The 16,312-nt window shown below is 26.8% G+C and overlaps 1 long non-coding RNA gene and 1 other non-coding gene across 2 annotated transcripts; one reads left to right on the plus strand and one right to left on the minus strand.

Annotated features, from left to right (window-relative positions):
* Positions 1-3,512: 3,512 nt before the first annotated feature.
* LOC142330144 (uncharacterized) lies at positions 3,513-6,930 on the minus strand. Its single transcript, XR_012757702.1, has 2 exons — positions 6,717-6,930; positions 3,513-3,677 (listed from the first exon to the last, which is right to left on the minus strand). It is a non-coding gene; the product is annotated as an uncharacterized LOC142330144 (long non-coding RNA).
* Positions 6,931-14,894: 7,964 nt separating this feature from the next.
* On the plus strand, positions 14,895-14,967 carry TRNAV-UAC (transfer RNA valine (anticodon UAC)). Its single transcript has one exon. It is a non-coding gene; the product is annotated as a tRNA-Val (tRNA).
* Positions 14,968-16,312: the final 1,345 nt, after the last annotated feature.

A 16,312-nucleotide genomic window follows, 5' to 3' on the forward strand; every position in this document is an offset into this window, starting at 1 on the left:
TTTGTCTTTTGTAATTTAGCTTTTTCAGGTTTCTGTAAAGCCTGAGTACTTTAATTGTAATTTATCAGTATTATTGTCATAAAAATAAACGTAGCAAACACTATGCGGGTCATGACTAGATGGGAATGGTAAAGCGAGGTTTGCGGTGGTGAAGTGGAAGCTCCCTGGCTAATATATATATAATCTCTCTCTGCGCGCGCGTTCGTGCGTGTGTGTATGTATTAAAGTTAATTTATTCATTCAATTGTAATTATGAAATGGTAATACACAAATTTACCCTATGAATTCCATAACTTTGTTCACTTAGAAATATGCAAATTACTTTTAATCCAAAAAGAAGACGACACGCCTAAGTTTGAGATTTTATAAGGAACAAAAATATTTTTTTAATACAATTACTATTGATGAAGATAAAATTGTTTTTTAAAACGCCCCAAAATAATTACCAAAACACTAAAAATTTGATAAGGATAAAGATAAAAAGGTATGACTAAAAATTGAGGTTTATTAATCATCTTAATTTAAACTGATGTACAGAAAAAAGACTTGCACAGTTCTGCTCAAGAAGACCGACTTTTCATTTCCGACGCTCTCACTATTTCGCAGTCAGGAACGCACTGATTTTCAAATTACAACGCACTACATACGTTCGATTAACCGGTAGACCCTGCACACAAGTATCAAGTATCAAGTCATTCACCAATGTGACTCCTGCAAAAATGTGTATTAAAAATTCTTCACTACACAGTCTACATGACCTCAACTTGAAGTATGTTGTCTGTTGTCAAAATTATATTAAAGTTGAACTTCACAAATTTGTGTTTAATTTTAATAGACGTTATTTATATCAATTTTCTCAGAATTAGATTCTCTACAAAGTCAACTAGAATATTTTCTTTATTTATTGATAAATTAATAAGTTATTTTATTCAAACGTAAAAAAGTGTATTTCCCGACATAACCTTTTTGTGTTTTACCCCGTTTTCTTAAAACCTGAAATGCCACTCCTACGTTTTTAAGGGCAACGGGAGCCCGAGTTATCTTCAACCATGTAAATTTAAACCAATATTTGTTTCGGTTGCGCCTGGCAGCTGATGAGCTGTGCGTCTGCGGAGAGGTCCAGTCGAACGAACACATGATATTCGACTGCCCACCTCTTAGGGGGGCCAGAACTCAGGCCAAGGGAAAAATTGGCCACTCACAAGCGGCGAGTCAATATGGCGAGAGCCGCATTGTCGGACCGTGTGGGAGTTTCTTGATGCGATTGCTTTGTTCAACCGACATCAGTAGTTTGCCTAAGGGAAAAGACTCCTACCGCGCTGCTGTAGGAAGCTAACCGAGAGATACGGCTGGCTACCAGCCAGATTAAGACTCTAAGCACTTTAATGGTGAACAGGTACTTGCTGGAATTCAGCGGCCTAGGCGTGGCAGCGAATTACTTTTTTTGACGAGATAAATTTAATTATTGATAGTCATATATGTTTAGTAGTTGACGGGGTGCGCCTACCTATTTTAGTGATATATGACAAGTGGTCGGTGGGACACGCAAGCGAGTGATGGATGGTACCACGCTCATTCCGGTTACGCTTTTAGGTTTGCTCTAGGAGCTAGTTAGGACACTGGTCGTTAAACTTTTTCGAGGCTCTGTAGCCGTTTGTGGCACAGACATTCGATTTTATGCTTTAGGGCGACCGAAAGGGGTGGTGGCGGGAGAAATGCCAAGCAAACCATACATGCAGTGAGTTAACAGTGGAAAGCGAGTGAAACAAATTTAGTAGAAATATTTTTTACTAGCATTTACATCGCTGAATAAAATGTAAAAACATGTTTTTTTAATTTGTTAATAGATGATACAATGTAGTTTTACCGATGTAATTAATCAATTTTTTATTTTTATTTGCTTTGTTTGTGCGACAGAACAGTTACACAAAACCTTTATATGTTGCACAATATCACATAAAGTCACAAAAGAACAGCCACAAGTCAACAACCCACATATAAATTGAAAATACAATATTCAAAACAAAATAATAATAATAATAATAATAATGATACAGTCAAATACAAAAAAATAATAATTAGAACTTTAAAAACGGTAGCTATGGAGTGATAATAAATACATATAGATGAAAACATACAAAAACAAAAACACAATATTACTAATACATTCCAAATAAAACAAGTTATAATCCTCAAAAAAACAACAATAATTCTAAAATCATGAAAGTGAGCATTACACCAAGGACAATAATCCATCGCCACGTAACTCTCTCAAATATTTAATGAAGGTTAAAAATTTTCCCAAAAGCTTAGCTTATCCTGGAACTCCACTGCAACACTGGTACACCGCTCGATCGGAGACAAAATGCTCGGTAACGCATCGGAAGTTTATTGTGCAAAGCTTTATAAAAGAAAACCAAGTCAAAGTACGTTCTTCTATCAGATAACCTGGAAAGGTCTAATCGTCTCAACATATCCTCTCTACTAGCGCCAACAAAACAATCTCCAAACTTAAAACGCATCCGGTTCAAGAACCTATTCTGAACACCCTCAACCAGATCAGAGGAAAAAGCTCGTGTACTATTCCACACCGTGGTCGAGTACTCCAAGCGACTCCTCACCAAAGATTTGTACAGCAGTACAAGCAGTACAAAGATTTGGTGTACTCACCAAAGATTTGTACAGCAGGTTACAAGTGGAAATATTGTTAAACCGTCCACAAATCCAAAGGACAAGACCAAGGTCCCAGCGTCCTTTATTGACAATCCGAGCAACATATTCGTGAAAATAATAATAATAATAATAGAAAAAAATAATATGCATAAATTTCTTTACTCAATCGTTACTGAAAAATTGTGAATTTTTCTGTGCATACCACAAAAAAATTTACAATAATCTTTAGTATTAATGTAATTAACGAAATTAACTTGATAAACTTAAAAATACTAACAAAATAACCACAAAAAACGCAGAAAAGAACAGAGAACGCTACTTTATTTTAGAATAAAGTAAACAGAAAAACAAACCAAAAAATGAAAAAAAACACAAGAGTATTAGTGAACGGAAGAGAAGCTGACTAAGCTAAAGAAAAAATAATAAAAAAAGAGTTAAACTAGAACAGAAATAGAAGAAAATTATGAAAGAAGAAAAAAGTGATATCAAGGAGAGAGAGAAAATATTTTTTTAAAAATTACGTAACACAATAGGACTAGAAATTATAGCGCAAAGAGATAACTAAAAATTTAATACATATTTGACAACATTGAGAGTGTGTGTACGTGTGCGTGTACATACATACACGCGCACACACACACACACACACACACACACACACACACACACACACACACAAAACCACTCATGTATGGATGTAATTACAAGTTAAAAATTAATTACGTAAATATTAACATAATATAATAAACATATTATTTTAATATTAGAATAAGGAGATTACTGATCAAGGAAATAATAATAAGGTTAGAGATAATTAAATAAGTAAAATGTACACATAATTAAATGATGAACTGTAAAATTTTGAAATTTATTGTAGAAAGGTATGTGAATTTACATTTAAAGAGTGTAATTTTTTTTTAGTTTTTTTTTAGTCGTTGAGGCGTCATTCCGTGTCCATAATCATCTTAATTCATTTCAGGAAATCTTATTTTAAACCAATAATTCTGTAACAGATACAAAAAATTATATGTAGTAAAGATATTTTTTATTAATATTTACATCAATGAATGGTATTTGTGTATGTACGTGTGTGTGTGTGTGTGTGTGTGTGAGAGAGAGAGAGCGCACGCGCGTGTGTGGTATGAGAGAGAGGGAATGAACAACTATGGTCATTAGTCAGGTGAAAACAGTTTGCCGTGCCTGACTGGGATTCCAATCCGTTCAGGGTTTTAATTGCATTTATGCAATTAAAAAATTAAAAATTATATTTTTTAAATGTATTAGTAGCAGATACTTTTTTATCAATATACAGATTAATAAAAGACATCTTCGTTTTGTGTATGCTCTAATAACTCAAAAATTACATAACCGATTTCACTGAAAATTTCAAAATTTATTATTATTTGTGTCGGGAGTGTTTACTAAGAAGTTTTTGTAATTCCGAGTTTAAAGGGTTAAAATGGAATAATAATGAAATTTTCTATTTTTTTTAATTTATCGGTAAAAAATGAAAATATCAATTTGATTTTCGGTGAATATAATCTTCATGTGAATATCTAAAACCCAATTTCTAATTTTTTCCAAGTTTAAAGGGTTAAAATGGATTTTTGAATTTTTTTTTTTGAAGCACAGCTATTTTTTAATTTCTAGATAATAAATGAAGATATCAACTTGATTTTTGGTGTAAGTAATTTTCATTTGAATATCTAAAACCCAATTTCTAGGTAGGTTTTCTATGTTCGAACTTGAAAAGGGTGAAGAAAGTAAAAAAAATGTCGAACAATTGTTGCAAATTTTCACAATTTCTTAACTACGCTAAACGAGATATTTAATAAATTTGGGCTTTTAAATACTCTTCCGATAATTTAAAAAAAAAAAAAAACATTTTCGAGAACTTCGATTTTTTAGCATCACTGCGGCTCAACCAACGCAGATACTGTTACTGTTATGTACCTGACTCCGGTTACTTGACTAAAAACAAAAAAATTAAACGCGACAGGGTCGAGGCCGCGACAGGATGCTAGTGAAAAAAAAAAATAAATAGTAGTCTTTAAATATTTTTACTCAATACTAACTGAAAATTTGTGAATTTTTCTGTTTAGAAGATTGAAATTTTAGTTATTGAGAATTGTAAGTTTTCTTGTATTTTTAATGACATGATGAAAGAGATTATTATAGAAATTTTTCATTTGGAGCCTAACATATGGTGTTTTCTAAAATTAAACGAAGTCTTCGGTAATAAATTGTCCAAAAGTTTCATGAAATTTAAAAAAGTTACAACATATAATCGAAAATTAATTATAGGACTGGAAGTTCCCAATGAAGTGAGTTAATTGAAAATATTTTGAAATAAAAATCATTAAAATTTATATCATTAAAAAAAAACCGGTGACAAAAATTTTGAACTATCCCGATTGTTTTTAGAGTAAGGTATAGTATTAAAAAAATAAAAATAATGTTCTTTTAAATATATCGAAATAAGAATTTCTATGAAATCAACTTCTTTTAATTTTTTTATTTTGAATCCGTATGAAAAAAAAATATTTTCTCTTAGATAAAATTTACATAAAAATTGTAAGTAGATGACATATCTGCTCATTCACTTACTCTCATCGATAAAAGTAGATAATAGTAAGGATTTCCTTTTTAGCAGTCACTGGACCGTATAATGTCACGAAATTTAAGAAAACAAGAGGGTGAAATTTTTATCTGTAGTCAAATTTTCCCTCAGATATTACAATTAGGGAAAATAAAATTTCCCTAATTCACTACTCTATGGTTTATATTTATAATTTAAAATTGTTTGTTTATTTATTCAATGTATAGAGAGAGTGTTTAACGGGTAAATCTTTTTATTTTTTTTTCTGAGTGTATTGCTTTATTTACAATCTGTTTCATGAACAATAAAACTATAAATAAATTGAATACAATTGAGACCTTCGTAGTGATATTACGGATAACGTTAACTTTATTTTACCTTTTGACGATCAATTGTTATATTTATATTTTTATAAAATTCAATAGTATGATTAATGATATGTGAAGTAAATAATTATAATGTATAACACATCATTGTTCCTGAGGATGGATTAATAGCCTGAAAGCGCTCGAACATTACTATTAAAGATTGTTGGTAAGTGGAAACTACTGTATAAATAATTTACATATAAAGCATGTATAGTACAATAAAAATTATGTCGAATAAATAAGTAATTATAATAAAGTACAAGCAATTCGGAAATTAACCGTTAAGAACAAAAATAAAAGAAGAAGTTAAATGGTAACGTAAAATAGGTATTGAGAAAAATAAAATTAAATGGTTAACAAAACAGAACAAGCAATTGAATAAAAAAAAATTGAAATTAAAAATTAATTTTAATTTAATAAAGTTAATCTTTTGTTTTTTTTTTATGAATTGTTTAAGTCTCGTGATTTTGATTACTGTAAATTTGTTTTTTCTCATGTATGAGTTATTTTTATTTAAACCTAATATTCTATTAAGAATGAACATTTTTTGATTCAGAACAAAATTAGGTTGAATCTATAATTTCTGAATAATCAAACAAACTAAAATAATCATCTGATTTATCATTTTTTTTATAATTTATTATTTTATTGGATAAATAAATAATTTTATGAAAATAAGTATCCAAAAAAAAAAATAAAAAATAAAAAAAATAATGTTTCCACATAATAAAATTACGAAATAAATATCTATAAATTGTTTTAACCAATTATGAAAAATGTTTGAAATTTATTTTCAAGTAGTTTAAAATCTACAAAAAAGTGTTTTTACAATAAAAAAAAAATCGGTTCGGGTAAAGATATTTAAAAAAGTAATTATTCGATACAAAAGCGGAAAAAAATTTCTATATTTTCTTTAATTGTTAAAAGTAATATCCTAATTTATTTTATCTAAAGATATACTTACACAATTAAGTTTTTTTTTTTATAGCAATTCATATTAATCAATAAAATTTGGAAAAAATTTGATTATTTTATTGTTAGTTTATTTATTAATAAAAAAAATTATTTTAATTTACCAGAGTGAGCCGACAACGGCGATGTTAACGCAGTTCCTTTCCTTGCCCATGGTTGAGTTTTGAGTTTGCGTACTTCGATAATAATCTGTAAAAAAAAATATATATATATAAATAAATAATTTTTGTTATTCTTACTAGATAATTATAATTAAAAGAACATTTATTAAGATTTTCTAATTAAGATAAATTATAATAAAATACAGTCAAAAAAAAAATCCAAAATTCATTATTTGGTAAATATTTTTTTTTACTCCCAAAGATTGAATACCGAATATCTGATTTCAAAATTCGAATTTTTCTTTGCATTATTTTGTCAATAACTCTTAAAGGTATTATATAGTGGGAAAACTTTCATAATAACAAAAATAAACTCATCTCCAATTAATATAATAATTTTTTTTGTTATTTATATAATTAATTCTGGATTATTTTATCATTTAGTAATCTTAAAAATTATAGCTTAATAAAACCCTGATTATAAATTTGTATTAAATTCTTTAAAATATTTTTAAGTAAAATATCAAAAAAATTATTGATTAAAAATTAAAAAACAAAAACTATTCTGCTAAAGGAATGTTATGTAAAATTCATTGTTCCCCAATTAAAAGCAAAATATTAATATGTTGCTTAATATTATTTTACTTATCTTAGCCTAATCTTACATGTATTATGGTTATAATATATGTAAGAATCTGAAGTATTATTAAATAGAATTACTTTCTCTGAAAGTAATTATGTTCATTATAAAACCAGTCTTTATGAAGTACAATGAATAGAATGGTGTCATTTGTAAGGTTGAATATCAATTGCATTTTGGTGGCTTGGTATATTTATTTGGAAGTTTTATCCTCTTCAATCAATTTCATTCTTCTGTATCATAACAAGCTTAGTATAGGATGTTTATTAATATAGATATGATTATAATATTTTCGGGAATGTTTTCTGTTTATTTTAAATTTTCTACAACTATTTGGTTATGATGTTTAAATCATGTATAATGGGGCGTTCCGGTATTGTTTTTTGGGAGAAAAAAATTGTCCTTTCAAGTAAAATTTATTTTAAAATTCGGTAAATATAAAAGAAAAAAATAATTTCAAATTTACTCTATATAATTTTTTTTCTCTTTTGCCTCCGGAATCATCGTAAGGTATTACTTCAGAAGATGAATGAGGATGATATGTTTGAATGTAAATGAAGTATAGTTTTTTACATTCTCAGGTCAGATCGACCACTCCTGAGATATGTGGTTATTGAACCCAATCACCAAAGAACACTGGTATCTACGAAATAGTATTCAAATCCGTTTAAAAGTAACTTCCTTTACTAGGATTTGAACGTTAGAACTCGTTTATTAAAAATAACTCGTTTATTTGAACTAGTTTATTAAAATATTTCAATTTTAATTTTAATTCATTTATTAAAAACTTTCAAGTTGAAAAGTTGGAGTAGTAAAATGTAATAAAAATATACAATTTTGAAATAGGGGTTGTTTTTATAAATTATTTCTTTTAATTATATTTTTTTCAAACAATAGTTTTAATGATATATTTTAATAAACTATAAAACACGAACGAGAACATTTTTTATAAGTTTCAACTGTGAGTAATATGACTTTTTAGATATTACCCCAACATTTTATTATATTATAAAACAGAAAATAATTGATTTTTAAAATGATTTTTCTTAAATTAAAATATCAACCATATCAAATTTCATATTAAATTATAGCTTAAACTATTACTAAGATAAAAATGAGAATAGAAACGAACACATAAAAAGGAGAGAATGGTTTCCTGTTTGTTTCTTCAATCAAATGTACTGAGATATATCAGCATACCAAGCCTTTAACGTGTATTTAACATTCAGCCCTACAAAATACACATTGTTCATCACAGAGATTTACTGTATATTGAACATCATTACTCTCAAAGAAAGTAACTTCGATTGGTGTTTTAGATGCTTTAAATACATCACAGTCATAAAAAAAGGCTAGGACAAATATTGAAAAAAAAGATTTATTTTATTATATATATATATATATGGATTATAAAATAATTAAAAATTTTGTTTATATATATATATATATATATATTCGTATAAGAGCACTTCAAAACATTGATAGTTATGAAAATCCGAGTGGGTAATAATTTGATAGTAATACGTTTGTTATAAGCTAATTGATAACACTTTCGACTGATAATTAATATTAATTAACATAACCATTATTAATAAATAACTGAAAAATAGTTTACTAATTTATTTAAAAAATATGTATATTGTATAATTAAAACAAAAAAAAAAACTTAATAAATTAGGTTACGTTGTATTAATAATAAATATTATTAATAAAATATATTAATTTTAACATATTATATATATATATAATATGGGTTATTATATATATATATATATATATATATATATATATATATATATATATATATAAATGATTAATATGTATAATAATGCGTGTTTCTACTTACCAAAAAATAGTAATATAATTTTCTGTTGCTGGTATGCAGGTTTTATACTAAAAATTTCATGTTATCTGAAATAGAATTGACCAATCACAGCACTAGTTATTCATCATATGATGTAACATTACTGTGATCTGTTATTATAATTCTCTCATACATTTATTATTATCAAAATTGAATATAAAAAAAATCTCTATACAGATAAAAAAAAATGAGTAAGAAAATATTTTTAATATATATAAGATAAAAGAATAATATTTTTTTTATATAATATAATAACAAAAAAAAAATTATACGTTAATATTTTGAAATTAATTTGTCATTATGAATAGTTAAAAATATAATTTTTTTTAAAGTCGGAAACTTAATTTTGAAAATAGAAAATAATATTGAAATTTATTAAAATTATTAAAGGCAAAAATAAATAGTTAATCAAGAGTTTATTCATGATATTATTAAAATGCATTTAGAAGAGTAATGGAATTATACATTTTTTGAAAGTTTGTTTAAAATGATTTTCATCAAGTAGGAAACCAAATAATAAGTCCTTTAAAAAACTGTTCTTTAAACAATTTCATGTATTCCATAATAAAAAAATAACTCAACTGGGGCTGATATAAACTTATAAAATATATAATTATTATTTAAAAAAAAAAAAATGGAACCGACATCAAAATCATGTAAAGTGATGAATTTATATATAATTATGAGATCCCACTGTCTCTATCAACGCTGTATATCTATACAATTATACAAAAAGGAAGAGGTTTTTATTTATTCGGGATAAACAAAAATGATACCCGATTTATCGCTAATAAACTTTTACCCATGATTTTTGACATACTTGAAAAGGTTTTTGGATATATTTCATCTCGGAAAAAAATTAGAAATGTATATAGTAGTAGTGAAGAGGTTTGCCGGTTGAAGCAAAAACTTTAATGAATTGTGAACAGGATTTGAGCTGTGCTAGTCGTTTCATTTCAGTATACCCCCTACATCCTACATCCTTAACAATTTGTTTTACATATTACAAACGTTGCCTGCCTGCACAATTTTTTCCTTCTACCTGCCCCTCCAATATTAAAGCGACTATTCCAGGATGCCTTAATATGTGGCCTATAAGGAGGATAAGGTGACAATCCACCCATCTAATTTTTAACATTCTCCTGTAGCACCGCAATTCAAAAGCTTCTAATCTTTTCTTCTCAGGTACTCCGATCGTCCAAGTTTCACTTCCATATATAGCTACGCTCCAAACATACACTTTCATAATCTTTTCCTGACGTTTAAATTAATTTTTTATGTAAACAAATTATATTTCTGACTGAAGGCTCGTTTCGCCTGTGTTGTTCGGCATTTTATATCGCTCCTGATTTGTCCATCTTTAGTAATTCTACTTCCCAAATAACAAAATTCTTCTACCTCCATAATCTTTTCTCTTCCCTATTTTTACATTCAGTGGTCCATCTTCGTTATTTCTACTACAATATTATATATACACATGTGTGTGTACAGAGTGTTTCTAAAATGGTGGGCTGGCTATACTTTTTCGGATTCTACTTGTAAAACTAAACAAAAAATATTCTTACATAAATGCCAATTTCTCCTTCGTTCTTCCCTGCCCGCCATTTTGTTATTTTTATATAGCAATTTATATCCCAAGTTCGGATAGACGAATCGCATTAATATCTGGTAAGCATCTTGGTAATGAAGTTTTAAAATTATCAAATAAGCAGGACTTAAATATGTTCGCAAATTACAAACTGGCGGCCATGTTTATTTTTCAATCCGTTATATCTCCAAAAAAATTATTTTTATCAAAATTTATGTTATTTGATAAAATATTAAGCCTTTTATTTTGAACAAAATGTCATATTATTTTTGAAAATTGGTTAAAAAATAGTCGAGTTATGAGAGAAAATTGATGTTGTAATTTTGTGTCATAATTATTAGGTCTATTATTGTGAGAAAATTATTACTTAATTTGATACTTATTTAAAACACTAGAATTATCAATAAATAAAAACAATTAATATTTCATCGAAGTGAACGTAAAGTGAAGGACGTGAAAACAAATATATAATTACAACATCAATTTTCTGCCATAACTCCGCTATTTGTAAACTAATTTTCAAAAATAAAATGTCATTTTGTTCAAAATTAAAGGCTTAACATTTTAGTACATAAATTTTGATAAAACTAATATTTAAGGCGATACAACGGATTGGCGGATGGCCGCCATTTTTTAATTTACAAAGGTATTTAAGTCCTGATTTTTTGTTAATTTTAAAACTTTATTACCAAGACGCTTACCAAATATTAATGTGATTCGTTTATCCAAAGTTGAGATATAAATTTTTATATAAAAATAATAAAATGGCGGTTAGAGAGAAAGGAAGGAGCAATTGCCTTATTTCCTAAGGAAGTTTTTGGTTTATTTTACAAGTAGTACGAAAAAGTATAGCCAGCCCATCATTTTAGAAACACACTGTAACGAATATATAGATTTTTTAAAATTCGACCTTGAAATGGGAGTAAGAAAGATAAAAAAGGTTTTGAACAATAATTATAAATTTACCCAATCCTGACTACAGTAAACGAGATATTAAGTAGATTTGTGCTTGCAAATGCCCTTCAGATAAATATTAAAACCCCATTTTCGGTTTTTTTAAAATTACGATTTTTTTAAGGGGTGCGAAGTTATACGGCGCTATGGCTTAACCAACACAACCATTGCAACTGTTTCTTTATGTATGAGTGTCTGCACCTGTCTCCGGTTACTTGACTAAAAAACATAAAATAAAAAAATGTACCGCTACGGGAAACGCAAGTAACCATAAAGCACAGGCGAAACTGCGACTGGAAGCTAGTTATTATAAATAATGTATACTGCGTGTGAAAGTTTTAAGATGAAATATCTCGATTTTTTATGATTTTATTGACGGTGTTATACATATCTTGTGCAGAAACTCACATTACCTGCCTTACAGAATACTATATTACATCATCTAACTTTGACGCTTACATATAGAATATCAGGATTCCGACTGTCCTTACCTACCCGCCGGATGACGAAAGGTTTTTTTGTCAATTTTCAGACCGATTTTTTTTTGTGTCGAAAAGATTTTATCAACTTCATGGTATCACCGCGAAAGCCGATGCATCGTTTGCAACAAAATATATTTCAATCGGATTAATAGGAAACAATTTGCGTGAACGAACATAAAAAAATATATACGGGTCGAATGTATAATCTCCTTTTTTGAACTCGGTTAAAATCGAGGATCGTCTAAATCAAGCGATGTATGTGTGAACTGTTCAATCAAAATCAAAACTTTTGAAAATTTATTTTTTAACAATTATTTTGAAAGTCTCAGATCTTAATAATGTATAAAACATTCAGAAATTTGTAAACATTTCAAAAACATAATTGCATCCTAGGTAAACTGGATTTCTCACGACCTGATTTTTCTGGAATGATTAGAATATATAAAGGAAAATAAAATTATATGAATTATCTTATTTAATAAAATTTCCGTCGGAAACAAGTAAAAAAAACTTAGTTTTCCGATTGATTTGAATATCAAGGTATTGTTAACATTTTTTTCATATTGTACCATGCTCTTCACAGTTGATTAAAACTCAGTTTAGTCAGTTAAAATCTGATTTTTAATCTTATTTTTAATTACTAAAAATCGGCTATAATTATATTTTATAAACAATTAAAATTAGCAGTTTTTTAATTTTTCTTTAAATTTCAATTTTAAGAAATCGATGATAAAGATACACCGCGGTTTATTTTTAAAGAAGGTTTTACTTTTTTAAGTTTTATTTTCTTCTTTTTTTAAAAAAAAAGCAATGCTCCCAGTTTTAAAAAAAGCTGGGCACAAACAAATTGTAAAACAAGAAGCCTGAATCAGATGTAAGAAAAGAATAAAACAAATTTTGTAAAACTACCATGTATTATTAAGCTAAGTGAAATGGAAAAATACGGATTATTAATTCCCCTAATTTTTTTCGTATGGATATATATATATATATATATATATATATATATATAATTAATATGCAAATTTCTAATACTAAGCAATAATGAAAATTTTATAGTAAAATCTTTTGTTTGAAAAGGTTTTTTAAATAAGTAAAGTTTTGTAGAAATAACTTCAACTGTGCAATCCGGTGGTCCAAGAGGTTAAAAAAAAGAAAAAAGTCTATGAAATTACATACACAATTTTTTTAAAATGAAAAGTACATAAAATTTTATATCATTAATATTTTTTTTAATCTGATATTTTTTCTTTTTTTTGTTTGTTTTTGAATTATTATTCATCGTACATTTTTTTTTGCAATGACAGGCTAATAATTATTAATAAATCAATATATTTAAATTTTAAAAAAATGTTAAAACAAAAAGGAGATGAAGTCTGATTCGAATCTTCCCGTAAGATCCAAATATTTCATTAACTAAAATTTTATTTGGCTATAACTCTGGAAGTACGGAAAATAAGTACCACTTATGTGGTACTAAATTTTATTTGGTTATAACTCTGGAAGTACGGAAAATAAGTACCACTTATGATATATCGTTGAAAAGATCTTAATGAGGGCATATTACTGCAGTTAAGAAAAGGTCCAAAATCCAAATTTTTTAGATTTTGGGCTTTTTTGGATATTTTTGGTCAAGTCGATTGCAATCAAAAGGGAAGATGCACAACTGGATGTTACAACAGTTCTAAATCCAAAATTTCAACATTCTACGGCTAATCGTTTTAGAGTTATGCGACATACATACTTACATACGTACGTACAGACGTCACTTTGAAACTAGTCAAAATGGATTCAGGGAAGGTCAAAATGGATATATCCGTTGAAATCTTAAAACCGAAATTTTTCGCAATTACAATACTTCCTTTACTTCGTACAAGGAAGTAATAAAGTAGCAGAAACTGCCACAATGAAGTAATTAAAATAAAATATTTTTTAATGTAATGACTTAACTATTAATTTACTTTTTCAATTAATTTTATTTTATAATAAAAAGGATAATCTTATAAATCTATGTGTTAAAATTCTCAACAAACATGAAATCAGATATTGAGCGGACCATTCATAATTCTGTACTTCCCAAAGTTTCTGTTTAAACTAGAACACACAATGAAATTTTAGTTTTATTGTTATCATATTGTCTGATGTAACCTTCTGAACATATTAAATATTAACAAATAAATAGGAAAAATAAAAAAAAACAGCTTGACTTTACGATAGAACAGTAGGCTAATTAATTCAAAATTTATTGTTAATTACCCAGTTTCTAAAACGTACACTGAGAATATTTTTGTAATAATGTATTTTAAAAATCTTCAATTAAAAACTGATTACTAACCAATAATTAAATAAGTTAAATAAAACAAAAAAAAGTTTTATAATCAAAATATTGCTTTAAAATTTTATTTTAATACATAAATAATTAATAAAACAAAGTAGTATTGCTGAATTTTTTACTTCAATATAACACAAAATAAATAAAGTTTTGATTTAAAACAAATGAAAAAGGAATGATCTAATGAGTTCCGTTAACTTTACTGTATTAATTGTGAAACCAGACAAATAATCTTTGTGAATTTCTAAACCTTCGGAATTGTTACATTGTTATTTGTAAACTTACATTTAAATATAACTATTAGCACATCCCTACAACCACGGTTCCGTGGTGTAGTGGTTATCACATCTGCTTTACACGCAGAAGGTCGCCAGTTCGATCCTGGCCGGAATCATGTTTTTTTTTTTTTAATTAATTTTGTTAGTAGTAATTTAAAATACAAATTATTGTTTAAATAATTAATTTTTATATCGATAAATTATGTTTTGTTTTTAAATAAATAGGCGTAGTTAAATTATTTATATTTTTTGTACGTCATTCAATGATAATGTCTGAAAAGCTGAGAAAATTTCAGTGAACTCAAAAATACTTATTTTTTTTGAAAAATTTAAGAAAATAATTTGTTCTATTAAAAATGGAAATCGGTTCAACAGTTTGATCGTTATTTTATAAAATGATATTGTTAATATATTTTTCTATAATATTTTGTTTCGGGTTATTTAAATAAAAAAAAAGTGGGCTGCCTAAAAATAAAACTGAAGTAATATTTAAATATTTTCGTTACATGATTAAACATTAAAAAATTTTAGCATAGGAAGTTCGTTATGTTTTTTCCACTATAACTTTACCTACGGTAATATTTTATAAAAACTTGTACTAAGTACGAGTAATTACAGATATCATATTAGAACAGTAGGTACTAAAAAAAGCAATTTGGCTTAATATTAATTACGTGCATTGTAATAAAATAGGATTACCCCCAAAAAACATATATATATATATATATATATATATAACGTAAAGACCCTCCCAGTCCCACCATGCGACCGAAAGTAATAGCGTACATTTCTACAAACAGTCAGTAAAAATTGCAACTATTTGAAATTTTTGTGATTTGTATCCATGTTAATATATTTTGAGCTTTATATAAATTTTTGTCGTAAATTAAATTTAAATAAAATTTTACAGTTATTAACACGTACAGTTAATGATATAAATAAATAAATTGCTAATGGATAATAGATATTATAAAACGTGTATGTGGCTTTAACGTAATATCGTTAAAATTATAATTATTGCATAAAACTATGTACATTAAATAAATGAAAGTTTCTTTGTATAATATAATAAAATTTAATCTATACTATAAGTTAAAAAGAAAATTTTAATTATATATTTAATTGAATACATTTGTATTCAATTAAATATATAAATTTTCTATCATTTAATGACATTAATTTATTCACGGAATTTTAATTTTGTTTGAAATATAGTATAGTTGTAAATAAATAGTAATAATAATAATAATAATTAGGAAAATAGTAATTGCAGAAAATCTATATATATAAAAATGAATGTTTGTCTGTCTGTATATCTCTTATGCCTTCCTAAACCGTTCATCTGATAGAGATGAAACTTTGGAGAATGGTTGGACGCATGCCAGGGAAGGTTTCTGAATTAGTTTGAACCCACTAGGTGGCGCTGGCGTCGAGATATTTCGAAAAATTGTATTTTTGGTC

This window comes from Lycorma delicatula, chromosome 9 (genome assembly GCF_047948215.1).
Source record: "Lycorma delicatula isolate Av1 chromosome 9, ASM4794821v1, whole genome shotgun sequence".
In the NCBI taxonomy this organism is placed as follows: Eukaryota; Metazoa; Arthropoda; class Insecta; order Hemiptera; family Fulgoridae; genus Lycorma; species Lycorma delicatula.